General features: G+C 41.7%; 1 long non-coding RNA gene across 1 annotated transcript in view; it reads right to left on the reverse strand.

Moving 5' to 3' along the window:
* Nucleotides 1-7,500, reverse strand: part of LOC135103041 (uncharacterized) — a 104,472-nt gene that overhangs the window by 96,286 nt on the left and 686 nt on the right. The window lies entirely within an intron of this gene.

Consider the following 7,500-nt stretch of genomic DNA (forward strand, 5'->3'; position numbering starts at 1 on the left):
TAAGTAAACATGGAAAAATATAAAACAATAGAGAAGAGAAAAGGCGCCCAACCCACCCCTATCCCACACCCCACCACCCCAGCCCACCCCACCCCACCCGACCCACCCAGCTCAACCCCACCCATCTGTCGCACCCACCCTCACCCATTTTTCCCTCCCATCTCACCCATTTCCCCATATCTGCTTTATTTATTAATTTCTTCATCTCATTGTATTGTTTTATTTTGTTTTATTTTCCTTTTATTCTTTTTTTCCTTTTTAATTTCTTTTCCTTTATTAGTCATTTTCACTCTTACTTTATTCAATTTTATCACTTTATTCCTCTTTATTTATTCATTTATCCATTTATTCCATCGTACTTTCTTTTATTATTTCTCTTTTTTAACATTTCCAACCTGTGTCTTTACTTTTATTTGTTTTTCATGTTCCTCTCTACCATGCTGCAGTCGTGGCGCTACACTGCTCGGCTTTAACAGGAAGAAGGGCTCCGTGTTCCCATCGCGCCGCTACTTCCTCATTCAAACAGAAACTTCGAGAGTCAATATTGTGAAGTTTACCGTAGACCTTCCAATCGCATCTCCTCGTAATCGTCTCAAAGGGTTGTTTGTGTGTTTATGAATTTCAATCTTTCTTTGTGAGGAGGAGGAGGAGGAGGAGGAGGAGGAGGAGGAGGAGGGAAATAAGGAGGAGGAGGGGAAAAAGAAGGAGTAGGAAGAGAAGTAGCAAGAATAATTGGTTACCTACATACATGATTTTTTTTTATGTGTGTGTGTGTGTGTGTGTGTGTGTGTGTGTCAGCCCACTTGTACGACTCAAGATTTCCCCGTCTGCCTCTCCTTGCCTTCTCTTTCCCCCTTTCCTTTCTCTCCTCTCCTGAGTGTCCTCGCATTCACAAACATTCAACAGATGTCTCTCTCATCTCTCAGGCGTGAGCGTGGTGTGCCTGAGTGCCAACAAGGGGCGCTACACGGCACTGGCGACACCCCGGGGCAGGCAGCGCAACGAACGCACCACCGGCACCACTACCACCACCACCACCACCCTCTCCACCACCACCGCCACTACTACCACCACCGCCGCCACGTTCTCCACCATGCTGCGTGTCTCCCCCTCTTAGACTCTCACAGCACACCAGGGACTTCACGTGTCTGTTATAAAATTTCAGAATTCTTCTCGTGAAATGAAAAAGAAAAAGAAAAGATTCCAGAATTTCTTTTTCATAAAGTGAGAAAAGGGAACGAAAGGAAAAATAAGCTTCATAATTATAAACTAAATATGTCTTTACATTTCTTTCTTTTTCTTTTTTTTTTTTTCTTTTTTACTTGAAAAAATCTTCCTCATTGAAAACGTTCCAAAAAATATTTTCGTTATAAACAAAAATATTTCGGAGGTTCAAATACGATGTAAGAGGAAATATGAATTAAGTCAACAAATTACAGAGTGATTATTGGAAAAAATATCTCACTAACTAAAAATATTCTGGAAAAACTCTTGATCCCAGAGCTTCCCCGTGAACGAAGAAAAAGTCAAAAAGGAATATTAATGAGGCAAGTCTGCAGATCTTAATTGAAAAAGAGGACGGCACTTATCATAATGTGAAAACAAGTTCAGGGCAAAACAGCGCAATGACTATAACAACCCCTTAGTGCAGGCGACCCTCGGCCAGGCACAGCACACAGCGATCCTTACTTAATGAAAACATGTCCATATCTTTTTTTACGCAAGAAATACAATACTTCCAGGGAATAGTGGCATTGTTAAGCCCTGAATCGCACGGCACAATACACTCCGGCAGAGAAAAATGTTGCTTCATAATACTGGAAAATATGGACAACATTTTACGCTACACGGAAGAGAAAAGAAAAAAAAAACACACATTTTCAGTCCACCAAAACAAGTTCGTGACTCTAATAAAAATATCGAAAAGAAATATGATGAACATTTTTTTTATTTCATCGCTTACCTTCACTGTCTTCAATGATTACCTTATTAATTAATCTACCTGTATTAATTCACCTATCAGTTTATACCTATGAAAGACAGCACACCCGATAACACTATTAATACCACATCAATAAAACCATCAATGCCTTAGTAGTGGATAGAAGCACCACTCTAGCTCCACCTCCTCCACCTTTCCCTCCACATACAGGTAATACATTTCAACCAACCTTACCTGCCAACGTTGATTCCCTTCCATCTCCATATTCCGCACCAACATATCACTTCTTATCTTCTTTTTCCTCTTCTTTCTTCTTCTTCTTTTTTTTCCTCTCTCTCTTTTACAAACCTACATCACTCAACAACAACAGAGCTACTGGTGTATGTTCTTCCTTTGTGTTCCTGTGTGATTCATTTCCCCCCTACTCCCATTCTCTCTTCACTCCTCCTTCTCCTCCTCCTGCTCTTTCCCCACCCCACATCGCTCTTCATTTTCCCCATTCTCTTCCCAGGTTTTGTCCTCCTCCGTGGGTGACTGATGTGGAGAATGGATGAGACTTCGCAGGGGGCATTGACCGGGAGAGAGAGAGAGAGAGAGAGAGAGAGAGAGAGAGAGAGTCGTTATCTCACTTCGTTACTTTACTGCAGACCGAAAGGCTAATAAGATAAACACACGCTAATTACCTCTGTGTGTGTGTGTGTGTGTGTGTTTCAAGGGAGTTTTTTTTTCATCATTCGTGACTTTGATCGTTTTTAATTTGTTTTCTCTCTATTTTTTTTCTTTTTTTTCTTTCTTTTTTTTTTTTTTTGCTCTCTCATCCTTTGGTCCCTTGAGTTCCGCTTTCCTCTTTCCCCACCATATATTTTTTTTTTTTGCACTTTATTATGCTCTCTCTCTCTCTCTCTCTCTCTCCTCTCTCTCTCTCTCTCTCTCTCTCCTCTCTCTCTCTGTTCTATAAGGCAACTCAGCTTTCCACTTGAAGCCAAATCAGACAGGAAATGAAAAAGTCGAAGCAAATACATTTTTTTTGAGTTGAGGCTTTTCATGGCAGGCAGCAGAGAGAGAGAGAGAGAGAGAGAGAGAGAGAGAGAGAGAGAGAGAGAGAGAGAGAGAGAGAGAGAGTTGCATCCTGCCCAATAACTGAGGGCGAAACAGCTTCCAATAGTCCATGAAGGCGGTGTGGCCCTCCTCCCCCTTCCACGCCTCTTCCCAGTGCCGGCCATCTAGCGGCAGACTGCTGTACTGAGACGCTATAAGACAGGGACAACCATTACCAAACATTTCAGCCTCAATCTCGACTATTTGCAACAAGTAGTGAGCATTGCAAGAGTTTTCAAGCAAGGCATTCATAAACACTTCAGAGTCTCATTTCCACCACTTCAAACATGTTATGGTAAAATTTGCTCGGGGTTTTCAAGGGCGTTTTCGTAATTCTGGTATTAGTTTGACTGGGTTTGATGGGGAAAATATCCATGGGAACCTGACTAGTCATTTCCGTGGTCTTTGAAAATATATCTCACATTAGGGTCAAGTATCTAGCCTAACTCAATTTATCCATGTGTCTATCTCCCTTTCATCTACCTATTTTATCTATCTTAACCTAACCTAACCATCATCAAGTATACCTGGAGTGGCTGCGATGATTCTCTATTTCCTTTTCTCTCTGACGTCTACAAATGTTGATCCCCTTGACTGCGTTCAGCTCGGTTCTCATCAGCTTGGTCGTAAGTTTGATCTCTTTCTCCACTGGGGTTTACTGTGGTGACGAGACAGCACGGGTTTGGATCAACTGTGCTCATGAAGCCTTGGTCCTTCTGAAGCACTTTGTTTTGCTTCACTGACTAGGTAATGTTAAGGGCAACGTGTCAGCGCTGCCTTGAAGAGTAAACATTGTGGTGTTTTATCATTATCCTCATTTTGTGACGAAGAAAAGCTCAAGTGATAAAGGCAGCTTACCGCCATTGAACTCCCCCCCCACCCCCACCCTCTCTCTCTCTCTCTCTCTCTCTCTCTCTCTCTCTCTCTCTCTCTCTCTCTCTCTCTCTCTCTCTCTCTCTCTCACCGTGGATACTGTTCGTGCATCAATTACCGTCTGGTCCTGACTCAAAATCTTCATCCAGTACAAAACCATAACAATTACTGTACCATTTCCTGTTCAGGTTCAATGAAGCCATTGTGTACCACCATGTCCAATGATTACATTTAATAAACTCCCATCCTTATAATAACAACGCGAACAGGAAGCGGTGGCTTGCATTATAACGAAGTGAATTAGTAACTGATTGATTCGACTAGCAGCTCGAGGCTTCACAACACATTGGCTCGAGTGACTTTCCCCCCCCAGCCAATGTGTGAGGCTCTAGGCAGGGCAGGTAAGCGAGCCTCACCTTTATGGCCGCCTCTTCACACACACACACACACATACACACACACAGGGGGCGCGGTGACGACTAAAAGTGTCTGAAACAACAATAACGTTCTGCACGGAATTCTAATACAATTATGTGAAGCCATTAATTGTTTGGGGGAAGTCCAGAATTTTTATTAATGCAACTTTACATACACACACACACACACACACACACACACACACACATACACACTAATAATGATAATAATAATAATAATGATAATAATAATAATAATAATAATAATAATAATAATAATAATAATAATACGGTAATAGCTAATATGTAATCATTATTGTTGCCCAAGAAAAAACAATAGCGTTATAATAGCTATTAGTAGTAGGAGTACTAATATAGGCTTCTGTTGTACGCACGATATAACCAATAACAATAACAGTAAGTAAGAAAACACACACACACACACACACACACACACACACACACACACACACACACAATCAAGTTTCCATGCAAGATTTAGTTTGGTCGAATTTTGGTGAGAAACATTTTTTTTTTTTTTTCCTTCCGTTTCCTATACCATACAAGCCACATCAATCAATTCTCCCCCCCGGCAACACACTGGACACACACACACACACACACACACACACACACACACACACATACACACAGTTCATCGGCTTAAAGAAACACGGCAGCACTGCACATCACCACATCACACACCATTTTGAGCCTTACGTCCCTTGGTTTCCTGCAACAGGGGGGGGAGGGGGGGAACCTTTACTGTTGCCCGGGGAAGCAGTAATAGTACCAGATGCTTCAGGCAAAAGAGCACTATTAGACAACAATCTTCACCTATCGCATCACTCGCTCTGCTTGGTTTTGGCGGATCTCTTTCATATGATAACTTCTGTTCCATTTATAAACATTTGTATGAGCATTTGTATCTTTACACATTTATACAATTTTATATATATAGACGCTGAACTTGGGATGAGTTCTGTTTGGGATAAATGGACATAATGATGAACTGTTATGTACGACTACCTAAGCAGAGAGAGAGAGAGAGAGAGAGAGAGAGAGAGAGAGAAATAAACAAATAAAACGACATTCATTGCTAGAGAGCCACATCAACACTAATTAGCCCCAACAAGCCACTACACTTCCACACAACACGTCTCATCATGCAGTGGGCGGGTACACTATCAGCTGACTCGCGGCTCACTGCAGGCTCGTCACTCGTCACTCGCCGCCGCATCAACAGTATCACAGACGTCACTTTAGGCGAGTTTTGGACGCGCTAATTGTGTTACGTCGCACGGCTGAGTCTGGCAGCTGGTTCCGTCCTCTCGCAATTCATGTATTTATTTTTAGTGTTTCAGTGTTAATTTTATTGCCGTGACGATCCAAAATACCTCCAGTACATTACTTTTGTTGTTGCTTTTCATGCCTGTCACACACTAATGCCTTCATGTGGCAGTTTTATTTCTTTATTTTATAATTATATCGCATCTCATTGCTTCAAACTCATGATATTAATGCAGCTGTACTTCCTGTGCTAAGTCATTAACCTACAGTCTAAATCACCAAATGAATAATACATGCGCATCACAAAATCATATAAATCTAAAATAACGAGCTCTTATCCACACAAGTCGACTGAACATGAGACACTAAGGCAGAATTAAACCGATTTACGCGTCTTGTCATCAGAGGTTGTTTGCAACTCGTGAAATCATCTCCGTCTTAGATCAATGTTTATCATCTTCTGCTCCTCTCTGCTCATGATTATGCTAGGTTAGGTTAAAATAGGATAGTTTATGTTATGCAAGACTAGATTAGGTTAGGCTATGCTCTTAGGTTAAGTAATGTTAAGTCTGGTTAGGTTAGGTAAGGTTAGAAAGTAAGTCGGGCTATGTTAGTTTAGCTTAGGTTGGATTAGGTTAGGTTAGGTTAGATTACATTGGTTTAGGTTAGGTTAGATTAAGGTACGTTAGGTTAGGCGTTCATTAGTAGCATCACTTTACGGTCACGGTGGTGGAGTGTTCGCAAGGAGGCAACGCTTACAAGAATGTTAACAACGATGACCCCTTGACCAGCTAGAGCAGTGGTTCCCAAACTTTCATATATGATCCTCATCCATGCCCCGCCCCACCTTCCCCCCCAGTCCACATCTCGTGACAACAGTGACTGTCTGTAGTCCTACATTTATTAAGGTCCATTATGAAAAAAAAAAAAATCCAGCAATACCTGTAATTTTATTCATTCCCCCTCATATTGTTCTAGTGTGGTGGACCTTGGGATTTTTATGTGTATATAGCCTCAGCTTATGGCCCCAGAAATTTTGCTGTAAGCGCCCCCCCCCCCCTGGGCCATGATCCCCAGTTTGGGAACTACTGAGCTAGAGTGGTATGCTGGAAGGTGAAGAAATGAAGGGCGAGGAGAGGCAAGAGGAGGCGCAGGAGAGAGGGAAGTCAGGAAGCGAAAGTTTCAAGAAGTGTGAATCAAATGAAAATGCAGAGAGAGAGAGAGAGAGAGAGAGAGAGAGAGAGAGAGAGAGAGAGAGAGAGAGAGAGCGTAAATCCTACCAAACGCTATGGAATGGAAACAGGAAGGAAGGAAGCAAGGGAGGGGAGGACATGGAGATGAAGGAAAGGAGGAAAAGGGGAGAGGATAAAAAAAAAAATATTCCTCGTGTCTTTTGCTGCTAATCTCTCTCTCTCTCTCTCTCTCTCTCTCTCTCTCTCTCTCTCTCTCTCTCTCTCTCTCTCTCTCTCTCTCTCTCTCTCTCTATCTATCTATCTATCTATCTATCTATCTCTCTCTCTCCTTTCTTTATTGGTATCCTTTACCATTATAGAGGTTGAGCCGCAAGGACCTAAAGAAGCAGAGGTTGAAGTTAAATCTACGTAATATGTGCTATCTAGTTACGTTTTTTGTACACTTTGTTTCATAATGGTTCCCACAGTTTATTTATTTTTTTTTTCTGTGGTGTTCTCTTACGTCGCAAATCATATTCTTAATTAAGGCTGGTTTAATGTGTGTGTGAGTGTGTGTGTGTGTGTGTGTGTGTGTGTGTGTGTGTGTGTTGTCGTTGTTATTGAAAATTGGGTATATCGCACGTAGAACACACGACTATGTTACTACTACTACTACTACTACTACTACACAACTAACATTTATGTCACA

This window comes from Scylla paramamosain, chromosome 8 (genome assembly GCF_035594125.1).
Source record: "Scylla paramamosain isolate STU-SP2022 chromosome 8, ASM3559412v1, whole genome shotgun sequence".
Classification (NCBI taxonomy): Eukaryota; Metazoa; Arthropoda; class Malacostraca; order Decapoda; family Portunidae; genus Scylla; species Scylla paramamosain.